Source organism: Cryptomeria japonica, chromosome 1 (genome assembly GCF_030272615.1).
Source record: "Cryptomeria japonica chromosome 1, Sugi_1.0, whole genome shotgun sequence".
In the NCBI taxonomy this organism is placed as follows: domain Eukaryota; kingdom Viridiplantae; phylum Streptophyta; class Pinopsida; order Cupressales; family Cupressaceae; genus Cryptomeria; species Cryptomeria japonica.
The window spans coordinates 36462844-36482341 of NC_081405.1; positions in this window are offsets into that span (position 1 = coordinate 36462844).

Consider the following 19498-nt stretch of genomic DNA (forward strand, 5'->3'; position numbering starts at 1 on the left):
TCTTTAGGACATCGATTCAACTCTTACCTCAAATATTCGTATGATTCAAGGGAGGAGTGATGTTGTTGAAATTAATATATATATATATTAGAAGGCAATGGTTAGTTGGTGGTTTTTTTTAATGGATTTTTGAAAGAGATAGATATCTTAAGGGATCTAACATGCACAAAAGGTTTTATTGCAGTCTCGGTATCATGTAAAAGATAAATACATAGAGAAGATTGAGAGATCCCATGGAATGCATTTTTTATCAACTTTACTCAATTTGAAAAGATGAGGTTGCTTTAGAATACCATGCACATTAGGGATTTCATCTATCCTTCTCCCTGAATGCATACTGATCCTCTTCTTTTCCTTGCATTCTCTAGGAAAGTTTGTTTCGCATCCATCATTCCTCCTTTACTATATATATATATATATATATATATATATATATATATATAATTCATTCTATTTAAAAAATACCCTTCAAGAGCTTCCTCCTATAATGCAATTGAATATTCAATCCATTAATATAAATCTTATTCATCCGTTACAAAATATCTTCTTCCTTTTTTTTTTCTATGACTATATTTGGCCTAATAGCCTTTAGTTCATATTTAAAATACTTCGTGGGAGATTCTTCAAATAGACATGCAAATGTCATTTTTTTCTTAAATTTGTTTTTTGTTTAAGAGATATTGCTTTCATTGTAAATCGTCTCTCGACAAAATAAAACCAAAACCAAACCATTCATTCTCAAAAATTAAAGATTTTCATGTATGACTCAAATGTTCACACAACATGGATTATATGAAATCCCAACTTGCAAAAGAAAATAAACATTTCATAATATGCCCATCAAGCCCCACCAATGGGAGGTCATTCTTGTAGGACCCCACCTTATTTAAATATCTCAATGCTATTCTTAGCAAAATGTACACACAAGCTTGATATTCGCTCCAAAATATGATAAACCCCACAAGATATGCATCAACAGTTCACAGGAGAGGATACAAGGATTAACGGGGATACCAAGAACCTTCCCACTCACCACCATTGCCCACCATATTACCATGCGTCCTACATTGCTAAATTCCAAATGTATTCCCTTGACATTTAAGGAGGTGCCGAGGAGAGAAGTGGTTCAAAAAGACTTCTGCAAATGACTTCGATTCACATACCAATTGCTCATATTGCAGACGTCAGATACATCTCTGTCATCTGCTTTTTAACAGGCATCACCTGCACCAAATCAATCAAGTGAATTCTCTACCACCAAGACCAAATGGCGGCCAAAACACATCAACGACCCAAATTTAACATCCACCCATCCATAGATGGAGAAAAGGAACAACACCAATAAGTGTCAACACATCAACGACCCAAATTTAACATCCACCCATCTCTGTCATCTGCTTTTTGTATCTAAATTTGTGTAAATTGATGAAGGCAAGACCAATAAGTATATAGATCATTTGAAATAGTCAACATGGCACTTGTAATTTGATATAGATTATATCTACTTAATAAAAATAGGATCCAAAGACTTATGAAATGTGATAGAGGAAATGTGAGATCAAAGTTCATGAACTAGTTATGTAAATGTAATTAAAACCCACCTAAGACCAAATTTAAATTAGAACCTTGTGAAGGATTTAAAAAGGAAAAAAAATGCATGCTCAACATTTGCAAATAGGGACCAACAATATAGCGTTTTTGATTAAGGGAAAACAGGTTTTGAGGGGACCACAAACCTCGTACACCAGGTTTTGAAGGGACCCAAAACACTCAGATTTTGCTAGGATCTGGAACCTACAAAGAAACTTCTGCTAGTAAAGATAGGCCCATTAAATCAGCAGATCATATCAATCAAACTAGCAAGTGCCAACTAGAAGCCAACACTACAACAAACAGGAAAAAGCCAGCCAGACTAAAAGAAAATCACTATAAAATCTGCTGACAACACAACCTGAGCCTATTAGTGAAGTTGATGAACTCCCACATCCAAACATCAGGGATTTTCCGGGTTCCCCTCCCCCTATTCATAAAATCAGGTAGCTAAAGGCTAACCTGTCTCTTAACCAAAAACCAGCACAAACTAAGTTGGGCCCTTCAAAACTGGCAGCATCCAACCGAACATAAAAAAAAGGGGGCTTTGAAAGGATCCCCTAACCTTACAATTGGGTTTTAAAATGGCTCCCAAAACCATCAAACTGAACAAAGAAAACCACAAAAGATCCTTCAGAAACCCCACCTCAATAGGGGAAAGAGAAAGAAAGGTAGCCAACCTACCATCCTTGGTTCTCCTGCAGAGACAAAATCGGGCATCAACAACCCTATGCAAATCCAACCCACCCTCCACAAAGCTAGCCAAAAGACCAAGAAGCCCCTTAACCACCCAATCACCATGTAGCCACTCCACCTCCATAGGAGGGCACATTACCTCAAGAGGAAAGTCATGGAAATGAGCAACAATTAAACAAGCCCTTAGAAAGATACTAGCAGGAGAAGCATCGAGGGTGCACACCAAAGAATCAGGTCTGTCGCAAGTGTTCAGCTCCATCACCAAAGGAACAAACCCCACCTCAAAAGGGGAAAGGTTCAACAGAAGGAGAAGCCACACCAACCACAACTTGAGATCCAACCAGCCTCTGTCAGGCAAAAAACCTCCAAAAAGGAAACTCCAGCTCTAGCCTCGAAGAATATCTCCACCTCAATAGGAGATCACACCACCGAAACAAGCATAGAGAGTAAACAAAAGGAAGCCAAAAAGACACTGTAACCTTAGAAATATCCATCTGAGTCCCATCCACCTCCATAGGACAGGAGAGCAGCTCATAAAGAGAAGTAGGGGTAAATATCCAGTAAAAGATAGTGACAAAGAGGCTGAACAGAGGACCCACGAAAGGCCAAACCGCACATAACAAACCCCAGCAGGAGACAAAGCCTCCATTGCAAGGTCACCAAAGGCCGAGCACACACCAGAGCGGCTCTTGTAGGCACCAGAGACAATGACAAGGAAGGGAAGAGGGGGCCCCGATTGCCAAAGAACCTCTAGCAGCCACCCCCAACTGCAAACCGCCCTCCGTTTCCACCCATTGCCATCTGCATCTTCATTTTCCCCTCCATCCTCTACTATTTCAGAAGAGCCGCAACCCCTCGAAACCCTAGCAGAGCTTCCTAACGCTCTCCCGCCTATTGTTTTTTAATTATCTATTTTGACCAACAATATAGCGTTATTCATGAAAAAAATTAGAATTTATAGACATTTATCACGGAAAATACACCCTAATTGAAGAATTAACACAATTTAGCATAATAAATATCATGTCAATATTGTCTTTGCTGGGCGATGCATATCCCTTGTGAGCATGAGGAGATTCTACCATTCAAAGTATAGAAGACAAAACAAGAGTAAGAGAAATACAACACCATATGATGCAAAGTAACACAAAGCCACAACACATATACCAATAACCTACTAAAAAATAAAGCATAACAACTTAAAAAAGGGGTAGATCATAATAAAAATACAAAGTAAACTAGTAGTTGCATCTTAGTGTGCAATGGGTATGCCGGGGAAATTTTTAAATAGTTATAAGAAGATATAAAAATGTAACTTATTTACATATATTTGAATATATTTAATTATTTTACATATATGTTAATATGATTTTGCAAATGAGTCGTCTTAAATGGAGAATTGCCTCTTCATATTCACATGCTAAAGCATTTTTTTTATAATGCATGCAAAAAATATCAAACTAACTAGAAGTTTTCCTATATTACAACTTTAAGACTTTTTTTTTCACTCTTTAGGACATTGATTCAACTCTTATCTCGAATATTAGTGTGATTCAAGGGAGGAGTGATGTTGTTGAAATGTATATTAACTGATTAGAAGGCAATGGTCAATTGATGGTTCCTTTTGATGGAATTTTAAAAGAGATGGATATCTTAAGGGATCTTGAACATGCATAGAAGGTTTTATTGTAGTCTTGGTATCATGCAAAAGGTAAATATATAGAAAAGACTGAAATAGAGATCCCATGGAATGCAATATTTATCAACTTTACTACTCGATTTGAAAAGATGAGATTGCTTTAGAATATCATGGATCTATCCTTCTCCTTCAATGCATATTGATCCTCTTCTTTTCCTTGCATTCTCTAGGAAAGTGTTTTTGCATATATATATATATATATATATATATATATATATAACACAATTGAATATTCAATCCATTAATACAAATCTAATTCATCCATTACAAAATATCTTTTTTTATCTTTCCATGATTATATTTGGCCTAATAGCCTTCAATTCATATTTAAAATGCTTTGTGGGGTGTCAACTAGCTAGATATTCTTCAAATAGACATGCAAATGTCAGTTTTTTTATTAAAATGATCTTTTGTTTACAAAAATGTTACTTTCATTATAGATCATCTCTCAACAAAACAAAATCAAAACCATTAATTCTCATAAACTAAAGATTTTGATTTTTGAAACTATGACTCAAATGTTCACATTAACGTAAAGGAAGTATATGCACATTTAATATCCCACACTGACCACAAACTATTGATTGCATTTTAACCATAAAGATTATATGAACCCCAACTCAAGAAAGGGACAACAAATATTTCATTGTATGTCCATCAAGCCCCACCAATGGGGGGTCATTATTGTAGATCCCACCTTATTTAAATATCTCAATGCTATTCTTACAAAGATGTACACACAAGCTTCAGATTCACTCCAAAACATGATAAACCCCACAAGAAATGCATCAACAGTCCTCTGGTGAGGATATAATCTTCCCACTCGTCACCATATTACCATGCGTCCTACATTGCTAAATTCCAAATGTATTCCCTTGACATTTAAGGAGGCTCCCAAGTGGTTCGAAAGACTTCTGCAAAGGACTTCGATCCACGTACCAATTGGTCATATCGTAAACGTCAGTGATACTCTACATCTTTGTCATCAGTCTGAACAATCTGCTTTTCAGGCATCACTTGGACCAGTCTTCCACTAACACCAAATGGCGGCCAAAACACATCGACGACTCAAATTCAGCATCAACCCATCCATGATGAAGAAAAGCAACAGTATTTATCCAAGATTTATAGAGGAAAAAAACAGGTGATGCCATGTTTACGGGTAAAATGGCAGGCTTGAACAAGTGACTGGTCCATACAAGTTCTCCTTCACCAAAGTCATACGCAATTGGAAACCCCAAAGTCTCTCAATACGCGTTCATCGCCATGGAGATCATCATTGCCCTTACAAACGTTTTGCAATGACTTAAGACTCTTCAAATCCATTGAGTGGGCCATTGCCATCACCCTTCCTTCGACATGGTTGACAATGTCTTGATCTTCACAACTCCTATGTCCAACTTGACCATTAAAAGTATTCCTACAATCATTCCAAGAATCATAATTCCTGCTAGTTAGGTGATGATCATCATATTTATAAGTGTAGACACACAAAAAAAATTCATTATATTGTTCTAGTATTCAATCTTAAAAATTTTAATCATTAGATGAATCTTTATCATATAATATTTTTATTATTCATAATACTGTATCATTATTCTATTATTTTTATTATCCATTATTCATATTATTCACTATATTATAATATATTCATTTTTCATAATATTATTAATATTCATATCATTAATTCATTAAATCCATTAAATAAATATATATTCCATTATTATCATTTATCCATTCCATTTATTTAAAATAAAACAACTTTAATAAGCATTGTTTATCGCTTAACATTTCCCATTACCACCTATCTTCTCTCCTTACTACTCATTTCTCTTATACCACTAATCTTCCATTATCTCATATTCCCCCTGATGCATGATTTCTCCTTGAGGACAACTATAAATACCTAGCATTCTCTCATCTTTTGATATACATTATCTATCATTTTGCATCCATTGCTTTTTCACACTCTTTCTTTTCTTGTCTTTACAATATTTGCATTTCATCTTTCAAATCTTCATTCATCATGGCTCTTTGTGCAAGTGCTTTCTGAGAGCATTCAAATTCTTAAGCATGAAGTCTTGATGATAGGAGTACAATAGAGCTAAATTTCTCTTTGATTGCACATTAGCTTAGTATTTAAATGGCTTTGCATGTTTGTGTGCTCACACCTGTACTCTATTGAGTATGTTGGATTAAATCTGGATCTTGACTCCATAAGATCACAGACATTTTTCCTCGTTCACAATAAGAATCTTGAATTCTTAACAGTTCCTTTGGATTTCTCCCACTATTCAAGATCTCTTACAGTCATCATATTGAATTTGTTTAGACTGACAAATAGAGGAAGGGTTCCAGTAGCCGACCATATTCTAATGATAGTTTACTCCTTGCTCACTCAAAGTTACAATTATTAATTTTAAAGAAATTGAAAAAATGATAACTAAAAGTTCATAAATAAATTTCTCATGTACTAATAGCCACCCACTTGTACCTCCAATGGTTAAAATTTGTAGAATTTAATTGGAGGAGTTGTGAAACTTTATTGGTACCCATAGTACATGACTACTGGGACCTTTGTGCAAAGTATTGGGAATTTTTGAGGTGGTTGTAGTGCATGCTTATTAGGGCATCATTAAGTAGGTATTAGGTGACACTTCTAAATGACCATTAATTGACCCTTGTGTGCATAACAGGTCTCATAGCATTCATCTGCACTACCCAAAAGCCAGAACAATAGTTATAAGCAGTTAAGTCACATATAAAGACAACCAAAAAAATCATCGAAATCCAACATACCATATAGGGTTTGTGGGTGCACAAAGTTAGCTATAATGACTACTCGAGTGCTATATGGTTTTACTCTAATTAGAGATGGACCCACCACCAAAAGAATTAGTAGTTTAGTGGTAGAGCACCCCAACAATAGATCTTAATTTTGACACTTAATTGATCTATGAAAAGTATAACATGATATCAAAACCTAAATTGACAGAGCCAAACCAAACTAAGATTCTTGAACACTTGAAATGTAGTTCAAGAAGTACCCAAAAACAACAAACACTAAGCAACATATTGAGCCTAGAGAATAACAGTCAACCCTGAGTGTTTGACACTTTTAAGTTTAGAAATCAAAGCTTAGTGTGTGTGATTTGAGCCATCCCAAAAGAAAGTCACATTTAAACTAAAAATAGATCGACCACTAGAATGGCTAATAAGCATGGCTGATAATTCAATGACAAAATACCACATCATAAATTGAAAGGTCTTAAATTCGATTTCCCTCCAATCAAGCCTTTCCCGATTTCACTCGCAAAATCAGCTCCATTACTATGAATGTCAAAAGCGTGGCCGTTGAGATCATACTTAAGCTCTCCCACCAGCCAACATTACAATCTAGTTCATGTATCTATCAAAATGTTGGCATGTGGGGGCTTCTCTCATCAAAGCCCAACACCTCTTTCTCCATTAACTACCCATCGTAATGAGTTATTAAGTCATTCCTTTCTTTCATCTAGCCGTGGGCCACCTAACAGGTCTTCTGAACCTCCTATTTGCTCAATATTCTTTGATTGAAAACATTTCTGTCACAAAAAGTTTGAAGCTTCTTATTCTATAAAACTGATCATCTCTATCCTACTGAAACAGGAGTGCTCTCACGTCCACTTCATTTAACTTTGCATGCAACATTTGACCTTCTAAAAACACATCAATACTCATAATTTATACACAAATCAAACATCACCTCTTTTCTTCATTGTCGATCTACTAAAAACGATGCAAATCTGCTCAATTGCTGGTTGAGGACCATCGCCACCTCCTCTTTCAGTGGGTAATTAAATATTTTTAGGAGGATATAATCAAACCATTTGAAGAGCATTGATTGCATGCATCCCTCCTCAAGAAACTCTAAGAAGTAATTATGAATTCCTCTTTCATGTGGCAACTTTAAAGAGATGTAGACCCACCATGGAAAATGTCTTTATAAGAAGATCTATTGAAGATCCATTGATTGAACAAAGGCCCTCAATTCATTTATACAAATGAATCATAAAGGGATGTATACACCTTAGATGTTTTCATTAAAAGATCAAATAATGATTAGTTTAAATAAATACACTCTATTTTATTAAATAGATTTATTATTTATGCTTTATAATTTGCAGAACATTTTTATAGTTAAATATAATACTATATGTTTTATATATTTTTCAAAGTTAATTAAAAAATTATGTGTGTATTCAAAGAATTATCATTTTCATTAATTCCATTTTGAAATAGAGTCATTTTTTTAATTTAAATTTTAGAAGATGGATGAAGACAAGACCAATAAATATATAGATCATTTGAAATAGTCATCAGCATCACATTTGTACTTTGGCATAGAATATATCTACTTAATAAAAATAGGATCCAACAACTTAGGAAATGTGATAGTTGAAAAGTGAGATCAAACTTCATGAACTAGTTATGTAAAAGTCATTAAGAACCCCCACGAGCAAATCTAAATTCAAACCTTGTGAAGAATTCAAAAAGAAAAGAAAAGGCATGCTTACTATTTACAAATGGAGACTAACAATACAACATTATTCATGAACAAAAGTGGAGTCCATAGACATAGAACATGGAATATACACCCTAAATGAAGAATTGACATATATTAACATAACAAAGATCATGCCTATGTTGCCTTGGTGGGGGATACATGTCCCTTGTGAGAATATATGTGAATAATCTTTATTGATAAATTTAAATCAAAATTGAACATATTGAAACATCAATAAGCTACATGATTGGGTGGTCTCTAAATGAATATTTTATTCATAATTGCATCATTTATCCATTAAAAAAAATCATATTTATACCCAAATCACCTAAATAAATGATACTTGTTAACAACTCCACTATTATACATGTTCCATCCAAAGAATTTAAAAAAATATTTAGACCAATCTTATTTGATTTAAAACAAAACCAAAACCATTCTCAAAAAGTCAAGATTTTAATTTTCAAACATATGACTCAAATGTTCACATTAACATAGAGGTTCTATATGTACATTTAATATCCCACATTAGCTATAAACTATTGATTGCATTTTAACAATAAGGATTATATGAACACTAAGTCACAAAAACAATAAACATTTCATAATAAGATTTTGACATTGTAATCCTATTCTTTCATTCCTCTAGATTCATTTCTTAGACTGATATTTATTTTTCTTATAATCACATTTTGCTTTGATGAATACAAAAACATTTCATAACATACCCATCAGACCCCACCAATATTGGTCATTCTTGTAGACCCCACCTTATTTAAATATGTCAATGCTATTCATACAAAAATGTATACACAAGCTTGATATTCACTCCAAAACATAATAGGGGAAGCATACCAGTAGTGGTTATAGCTAACTTCGTGCACCCAAATCCTAAATGGTACATCAAATTTCGATAAAAAAAAATTGTTGTCTCCATATGCAACTTAACTACTTATAGCTAAGGTTCTATCTTTTGGGTAGTAATGATGCACACTATGGGATTAGTTATGCGTACAAGGGTTAAAAAGTACACATTTCAAAGTGTCGATCGATACCTACTTAAAGATGTTCCAATAACCATCCACTCAAATTGTCAATACTTGTGGACAAATGTCCCAGTAGTTGTGCACAAATGGGCCAATTATGGATCAAAAAAGCTAAAAAGTGATTGGCTATTGGTACATGTGAAACTTATTAATGAGTTTTTCATTATTATTTTTATTGTTCCATAAAAATTAGTAATTGGGGGGTTGAGTGCACAAGGAGTGGCTGGTTATTGGAAAGTGATCACTACTGGTGCTCTTCCCCTAAATCCACAAGATGTGCATCAACAGTCCGTAGGGCGAGGTTATAAGGATTAACAGGGTTACCAAGATCCTTCCCGCTCACCACTGTTGCCCACCAAATTCTCATACATCCTACACTACTAAATCCCAAATTTATTCCCTTTGATATTTAAGGACGTAATCAATGCAAAAATTTTGATTAGATTGTGAGTTAGTTTTTGAATCAACATTTTAGATCATCTTCCGTGATTCATCATCAAATCACATGCAATGTATTTAAAAAAAATTATATATATTGATTATAATTGCGAATTGTAAAAATCTGATATCATTGATTTAAGGACGTGCCCAAGTGGATAAAAATATCAAGACACCCCTAGGAGAGAAGCGGTTCAAAAGACTTCGATCTGCATATTGCAGACGTCAGTGATACTCTACATCTCTGTCATCAATCCAGCAGTCTGCTTTTCAGGCCCCACCTGCACCAAATCAATCAAGTGAATTCTCTGCCACCAAGACCAAATGGCGCCCAAAATACATCAACGTCCCAAATTCAACATCGACCCATCCATAGATGGAGAAAAGGAACAACGTTAATCCGAGATTTATATACAAAACAACAGGTGATGTCATGTACTTGGGTGAAATGGCAGGCATGAACAAGTGTCTGATCCATACAACTTCTCCTCGACGGTCAAATATGCAAGCGAAGACAGAAAGTCTGTGAATACGAGCCCTTACAAATAAGATTGTCATTGCCATTACAACCAACCACAAACATTTTGCAATGATCGACTCTTCAAATCCATTGAGTGGGCCAATATCATCACCCTTCAATCGACATGTACAACTCCTACGTTGGATAACTTGACCATTGAAAGTATTCCTACGATCATGCCAACAATCATCTGAATTATTAACAGTTCCTTTGGATTTCTCCCATTCTACTCCATCATATTGAATTTGCTTAAACTCATAAATACCAATTTCTTGATCATGAAAGTATTCCATGTCTGAAAAATGGGATATATCTGAATTGAGGATGGATCAGCCATCAAGAGAGTTAGTAATTTAGTAGTAAAGCACTCCAACAACAAATAGGAGCTTTTAGGTTTGATTTTTAGTTGATAAATGAAAATTTTAACATGATATCAAACCCTAAATTGATAGAGCCAAACCAAACTAAAATTCTTAAACACTTATGTTATGATTCAAGAATGGATGTTGAAAATGAACCACACATAAACTGAAAATAGATGAATCGCCTGAAAGATTTATAATTCAGTGATCATTCTTAAGCTTTGTCACCAACGAACATTACCGGCCCACGTTGACATCATTCTTAACCTCCCTGCATAGACAATACCCATTGTTTTATGTATCAAAATGTTGCCATGTGAGGTCTTCTCTCATCAAAGCTCAACCCCTCTTCCTTCATTAACTGCCAATTGTACTGAGTTACTAAGTCATTTGTTTCATACATTGTGGGTCATTCATCAGGTCCTCTAAATTATCGAACGACTTAAATCGCACACACTAAGCTTTGATTTCTAGACTTAAAAATGTCAAATACTCAAAGTTGACTTGTGCCTATAATTTAAGACTGACCCTAAACTATCTATTTGCTCAATATTTTTTTTTATTGAAAATGTTTTCCTCCCAAAAAGTATGAATCCTCTTCTTCAACAAAACTGATCATTATCCTCATCCTTCCTAGCATTCCTCTCGTGTTGAACAGGAGTGCTCTCACGTCTACTTTCTTTTACTGGCATGCAACATTTGACCTCCTCAAAATACATCAACTACTCACAATTTATACACAAATCAAACACCACCTCTTTTCTTCATCGTCGATCTACTGACAACGATCAAAATCTATTGCATTATTGGTTGACGACCACCATTAAATATATTAAGAACAATATAATCAAACCATTCAAAGAGAATGGATTACATATATAATAATAAATAATTATGAATTCCTATTACATGTGGCTGGGGAAATAGCAACTTCAAAGGGATGTAGACGCACCATGGAAAATATCTTCATAAGAAGATCTATTGCTTTTGAAAAGGACCTCAATTCATTTATAGAAATCAATCACGTAGACCCACCATAGAAGATATTTTGATTGAGAAAAGGCTCTCAACCCATGTAGAGATAATGATTACATTAAATAAGTACATGTTATTTTATTAAATAGATTTATCATTTACATTGAATTTAAAAATTTGTAGAATATTTAAATATATTACTTTATATTTTATGTATTTTCCAAGAGTAATTAAGACTTTATATATGTATTCAAAGGATTATTATTTTTATTAATATCTTTATGTTTTGTTCCATTAGAATGATATGAATGAGTCTAAATTCATTAATCTTTTTTTATGAACAATTTTGTTATGCAATAGAGTCACCTTTTTGTATCTAAATTTTGGTAGATGGATGAAGACAAGACCAATAAATATATATAGATCATTTGAAATAGTCAACATGACACTTGTAATTTGGTATAGAATATATCTACTTAATAAAAATAGGATCTAAAGACTTATGAAATGTGGTATCAAACTTCATGAATTAGGTATGTAAAAGTCATTAAGAACCCTCTAAGACCAAAGTTAAATTCAAACCTTGTGAAGGATTTAAAAAGAAAAGAAAATGCATGCTTAATATTTACAAATGGGGACCAACAATACAACATTATTTATGAAAAAATTGGAATTTATAGACATTTAACATGGAAAATACACCCTAAATAAAAAATTAACATAATTTAGCATAATAAATATCATGTCAATATTGTCTTTGGTGGGCCATGCATGTCCCTTGTGAGCATGAAGAGATTCTACCATTCTAGTATAGAAGCCAAAACAAGAGTAACAAAAATACAACACCATATGATGAAAAGTAACACAAAGCTACCAACACATATACCAATAACCTACTAAAAAATAAAGCATAATAACTTTTAAAAAGGGGTAGATCATTATAAAAATACAAAGTAGAGATGCCTCATGTTGAATGTTGATCAAATCACATATTCTCCTATTAAGAAATTCATGTGACCCAAAACCATGAGAAAATAAACTAGTAGTTGCACCTAAGTGTGCAATGGGTATGCTAAAGACATTTTTAAATAGTTATAAAAAGATGTAAAGATGTAAATTATTTATATATATATATATGTTAATATGATTTTGCAAATGAGTCGTATTGAATGGAGAATTGGCTCTTCATATTCGCATTTTAAAGCTTTTTTTTATAATGCATGCAAAAAATATCAAACTAACTGGAAGTTTTTCCTCTATTACAACTTTAAGTCATTCTTTTTCCACTCTTTAAGACATTGATTCAACTCTTACCTCAAATATTGGTGTGATTCAATGGAGGAATGATGTTGTTGAAATGAATATATATAGATTAGAAGGCAATGGTTAATTGGTGGCTCCTTTTGATGGAATTTTAAAAGAGATAGATATCTTAGGGTATCTTGAACATGCATAAAATGTTTTATTGCAGTCTTACTTGGTATCATGCAAAAGATAAATACATAGAGAAGACTGAAATAAAGAACCCATGGAATGCAATTTTTATCAACTTTATTCAATTTGAAAAGATGAGATTGCTTTAGAATATCATGCACATTAGGCCTTTCATCTATCCTTCTCCCTCAATGCGTATTGATGCTCTTATTTTCCTTGCATTCTCTAGAAAAGTGTTTTTTCACATCCATCATTCCTCCTTTACAAGATACATATAAAGGTTTTTACATTTTGTTTAAAAAATATCCTTCTAAGGGCTTCCTCCTGCAATGCAATTGAATATTCAATTCATTAATACAAATCTTATTCATCCATTACAAACAAAAAAAAAATTCTTTCCATGACTAAATTTGGCCTAATAGCCTTTAGTTCAAAAAACTTCTGCAAAGGACTTCGATCCACATACCAATTGGTCATCTCTTTCATCAATCTGAACAATCAGCTTTTTAGGCATCACCTGGACCAATCTGCCACTAAGACCAAATGGCGGCCAAAACACATCGACGACTAAATTTCAACATCAACCCAAACCCATCCATGATGAAGAAAAGAAACAGTATTAATCCAAGATTTATAGAGAAAAAAAAAAGGTGATGCCATGCTTACGGGTAAAATGGCAGGCTTGAACAAGTGATGGATCCATACAAGTTCTCCTTCACCAAAGTCATATGCAATTGGAAACCCCAAAGTCTCTCAATACGTGTTCATCGCCATGGAGATCATCATTGCCCTTACAAACATTTTGCAATGACTTAAGACTCTTCAAATCCATTGAGTGGGCCATTGCCATCACCCTTCCTTTGACATGGTTGACAATGTCTTGATCTTCACAACTCCTATGTCCAACTTGACCATTAAAAATATTCCTACAATCATGCCAAGAATTATAATTCCTGCTAGTTAAGTGATCCTCATTTTCATCTACATCACCGTACTTATAAGAATCCTGAATTTTTAGCAGTTCCTTTGGATTTCTCCCACTTCAGGATCTCCTACAGTCATCATATTGAACTTGCTTAGATTTACAAATAGTAGGAGTCTAGTAGTCGATCATATTCTAATGATCATTTATTTCTTGTTCACTCAAAATTTCAATTATTAACTTCAAAGAAATTGAAAAAATGATAACTAAAAGCTCATAAATAAATTTCACATGTATCAATAGTCACCCACTTGTATCTCTAAAATTTGTAGACTTTAATTGAAGGAGTTGTGAAACTTTATTGGTACCCATAGTGCATAACTACTGTAGAATTTGTGCATAAGTATTGAGAATTTCTAAGGTGGTTGTAGTGTTAATTATGGGTAGCTTGGACAGCTGTTCATCCTTACCCAGAAATAACAGCATTAGTTATGGGTAGTTTTGGACAGCTGTTCGTCCTGACCTAGAATTAGAAAATGGTTGTTTTTGTCAAACAAGTGTTGTTAGGATAATAACAATTGTTATTTAATAGTGGCTCTGTGACACCTCATAGCCAAAATTAGTTATTGGTTAATTGAGTTGTCTTAATCTCAGCCGTTGGTTTGAATTAATCTCGGCCGTTGGTTTTCCAATAGAGTAGTATAAAAAGGGGTCATGGGTCATTTGGAAAATAAGAAGTCTAGAGAAGAATTTGCAGTGATAGCAAATAGTCTTGCAGTGTTAGCAAGAGGCGCAGTGATAGCGTTGATATAGCAGTGGAGGATATCAGCAGGAGATATTAAGAGTTTGTCGGAGTTCTGCCAGTAAGAGGCAAGGAATTCTTTTGTAATTCTTATATTGCTGAAGATTAATATATTTTCCATCTGTAGAACTGGTTTTCCCTTAGGGGTTTTTCCAGGGACGATTGTCCAAAAATATTGTGTCCTTGTGTTGCTTATTTCTTTCCGTATTTTTAGTGAAGTTGCAGTTGTGTTATTTTTCGATATTCAGCTGTAAATTTATTTTCAACAGTTAAATAATTTTTATGAGATAGGAGATTAATAATCAGTGACTGTAATAGAATTTCTACATGGTATCAGAGCTTTGTTGAGGGTAGAAAAGGTTTACCCTAAGAAAAGGAAAGAAATTTGAGTTTGACCTCTTTCGAGTTATTGTTTTCCTTTATTTCTTTGAGATGGCCTCAGCAGGTTTGAGAGATCAGGACAGATTGGATGGTGCCTCAAATTTTGGTGTCTGGAAAGCCAGAATTTCTTTATTGTTGGAAGAGAATGGTATCAAGGAATATGTTACCAGTACTGTAGCTGTACCTACAGATCCAGTACAACTTGCAGCATACAAGAAGGATGATGCCAAGGCGAGGAGGATAATCCTTGATGGTGTCAAGGACCATGTTGTTCCACATATCGCAGAGTTAGATATAGCGAAGAAGATGTGGGACGCCATTCGGATTCTGTACCAGAATGCTACCACTAACCGGAAGCTGATTCTCAGAGAAAAATTGAGGAATACCCAGATGAACAAAGGAGAAGATGTTACAAGTTACCTCACTAGGCTTAGACTTGTCAAGGACGAGTTAGCAGTTGTTGGAGATAAGCCAAATGAAGACGAGCTAGTAAGAATAGCCCTAAATGGGTTTTCTAAGCAGTGGGATGTCTTTGTTCAAGTTATTAATGGACGAGACACCTTACCAAGTTGGGATCGACTTTGGAGTGATTTCACTCAGGAGGAGCTTAGACTAAGCCTTGTTAATGGAGCCAACAATAAGAGTCAGAAAAGTGAGGTAGAACAAGAAAATGTTGCCCTAGCGGGAAAGGGGAAAACAAAGAAGGGATCTAGCAAAGGAGCAAATTCACAAATTGAAAAGAAGAAGAAGGACCTATCTAAGGTCAAGTGCTTTGGTTGTCACGAGTTTGGCCACTATGTCAGCGATTGCCCACAAAGGAAGAAAGATAAGAAGGGAAAGAACCAAGTGGCAGCTTCAGCAAGTGTAGAGGAGCTCTCTAGTAGATTGGAGGATGAGTTTGCACTCATAGCCTGTATGATTAGCTCAACCTCACAGAGTGTCTGGTATATAGACAGTGGGGCGTCATTTCATATGACAGGAGTTCGAGAGTACTTCTCCAGCTACAAGGAGGAGAACACCAGAATCCAGATCTCTATGGGGAACTTGTCCAAGCTCAACTCAGTTGGGAAAGGGACTGTTCAGCTTCAGAGGGAGAATGGAAAGGTAATTCCTCTTCATGATGTGTTGCATGTGCCAGGCTTAGGTATGAATTTGGTTTCTGTATCTGTCCTTCAGGATAAAGGGTATAATGTTCTCTTTAGAGGGATGCATGTTTTGATTAAGCATAAAGATTGGAAATCACCCGTATCTATTGGAGTTAGGAGTGGTCGCCTTTATAGGTTGCAGTTTGATACTCCTAAGGCACTCATGAGCAGCAGTAACCCTAGATATCTTGGAGAGATATGGCATAGGAGGATGGGCCATATTCATCATGGAGCACTTAGATTGCTTCATGAGACAGTGACAGGTGTTCCAGAGGTGAGCACAGAGCATGATGATGTATGTAAGGGATGTGTGTTGGGAAAGTTTGCGAAAGCATCTTTTCCAATGAGTGACACCAGATCTACGGGTGTTCTTGATCTAGTACATTCAGATGTATGTGGACCAATGTCGACAAAGTCTCTCAGAGGATATGAGTATTATGTTACCTTTATTGATGATTTCTCCAGGAAGACCTGGATATACTTCTTGAAGACAAAGGATGAGGTTTTCAGTCGCTTCCAAGAGTTCAAGGCTCTTGTGGAGAACTCAACAGGAAGGAAGATAAAGGTTCTTCGGTCAGACAATGGAGGCGAGTACAAAGGAAATGACTTCCAGGATTTCTGTACCAGAGAAGGAATCAAGAGAGAGTGGACTGTTCCTTACAATCCACAGCAGAATGGAGTTGTTGAGAGGAAGAACCATTCTATTTTGGAGGCAGCAAGGGCTATCCTACATGACCAGGACATGCCCCGCTACTTATGGGCAGAAGCGTGTAGTACAGCAGTCTACATTCAGAATAGGGTTCCACACAAGGTACTAGGGAAAATGACACCAGAGGAGGCTTTCACGAGGAAGAAGCCAGATGTTGGTCACTTCAGGATATTTGGGAGTTTGGCATATTGCCTTATTCCTGGAGACACACGTACCAAGTTAGATCAGACTGCAAAGAAGGGGTACTTTGTTGGGTATAGTGAAACTTCAAAGGCATATAGGATGTTCATTCCAGGGACCAGAAGAATTATTGTCACACGTGATGTCAAGTTCATGGAGGACAAGGCGTTTAGAAGATCCAGAGATTTGCCAGCAGATGATTGGAGTGAGCAGCCAACGAAACCTCCAAGTCCAAGTCAAGGACAGCAAAGCTCAAGTACAGTTACTAGTACAAGCATAGACTCAGGTAGTGAAGATTCACAAAGTATGGAGCAACTGGTGCAGCAGAATATGCATCTAGATGATATAGAGGTTGATATTTCATCCTCTATAGTTGGCAGTAGGAACCATGAGGTTCAAGACATACAAAGGGATACTCAGGAGTCTGTGGGAGCTCCTAGGAAGAGTACAAGACAGAGGAGACAACCAGCCAAGTTCAATGACTATGTGGCATTAGTCAGCCAGTTGGTAGATAGTGAACCTTCCAGCTATCAGGAAGCTGCAAAGCATCAGGTATGGCGAGATGCTATGGTTGAGGAATATAACTCAATAATGCAAAATGATGTATGGGAGGTAGTGCCTAGACCAACTGATAGAGCAGTAGTTGGATCGCGTTGGATCTTCAAGATAAAGCATGGTGCAGATGGTAGCATCGAGAAATATAAGGCGAGGTTTGTGGCCAAGGGGTTCTCTCAGAAGGAGGGAATAGACTATGAGGAGACATTTGCTCCTGTGGCCAGGTATACTTCTATACGAGCTGTAATCTCATTTGCAGCACAGATGGGATGGCAGATCCATCAAATGGATGTCAAGATAGCATTCCTTAATGGAGAATTGAAGGAGGAGGTATACATAGAACAACCAGAAGGCTTTGTAGCACACAGCAAAGAGACCCACGTGTGCAGATTAAAGAAATCCTTGTATGGACTCAAGCAGGTTCCTAGAGCGTGGTATGAGCGCATTGATACATACTTGCAGGAAATGGGCTTTGTGAAGAGTGAGGCCGATGCGAACCTCTACTACTTGGTGGTTGGGGGTGAGGTTCTCATTCTTGTTCTATATGTGGATGACTTGTTTCTTACTGGTGCGCTAGGGCTCATAGAGGATTGCAAGAGGGACCTTGCAGAAGAGTTTGAGATGAAGAATTTGGGACTTATGCACTACTTTCTAGGCATGGAGGTGTGGCAAACTGATGGAGAGATTTTCCTTGGTCAAGGGAAATATTGCATTGAAATCTTGAAGAGATTCGAGATGGAAGATTGCAAAGCCATGTCTACACCCATGATCACTAATTGGGGGAAGGTAGATGCATCCAAGGAAAAGGATGTTGATCCCACCCTATACAGGCAGCTGATTGGTTCGCTCATGTATTTGGTCAACACCAGGCCAGATATAGCCTTTGCAGTAAACTCTCTTAGTCAGTTCATGGTAGAGCCAAAGAGAGTGCATTGGATGGTGGCTAAGCATGTGTTGCGTTATCTTCATGGTACAGTTGAGTACGGGATCGGATATGTTCGAGGTGAAGGTATCAAGTTGATAGGCTATACTAACGCAGATTGGGCAGGCAGTACAACGGACAAAAGGAGTACTTCAGGATGTTGTTTCAGCTTGGGATCAGGAGTTGTTTCTTGGTTCAGCAGGATGCAAAAATCTGTGGCCTTGAGTTCATCAGAAGCAGAATACATAGCAGCTAGCATGGCGACGTGTGAAGCTATATGGCTTCGAAAGTTGCTAGTAGCCTTGTTTGGTCAGAAGGTTGAGACTACGGTGATACACTGTGACAATCAGAGTTGCATCAAGTTGACTGAGAATCCAGTGTTTCACGACAGATCGAAACATATAGACATCAGGTATCACTTCATCAGGGATTGTGTACAGAGGGGGATTGTTCAGCTACAGTACATACCTACAGAGGAGCAGGTAGCAGACATTCTAACAAAGGCATTGGGGAAGGCAAAATTCATCTTCTTTAGAGATAAGATGGGTGTCGTGCAGAATAGCTTCCTCGCTAAGA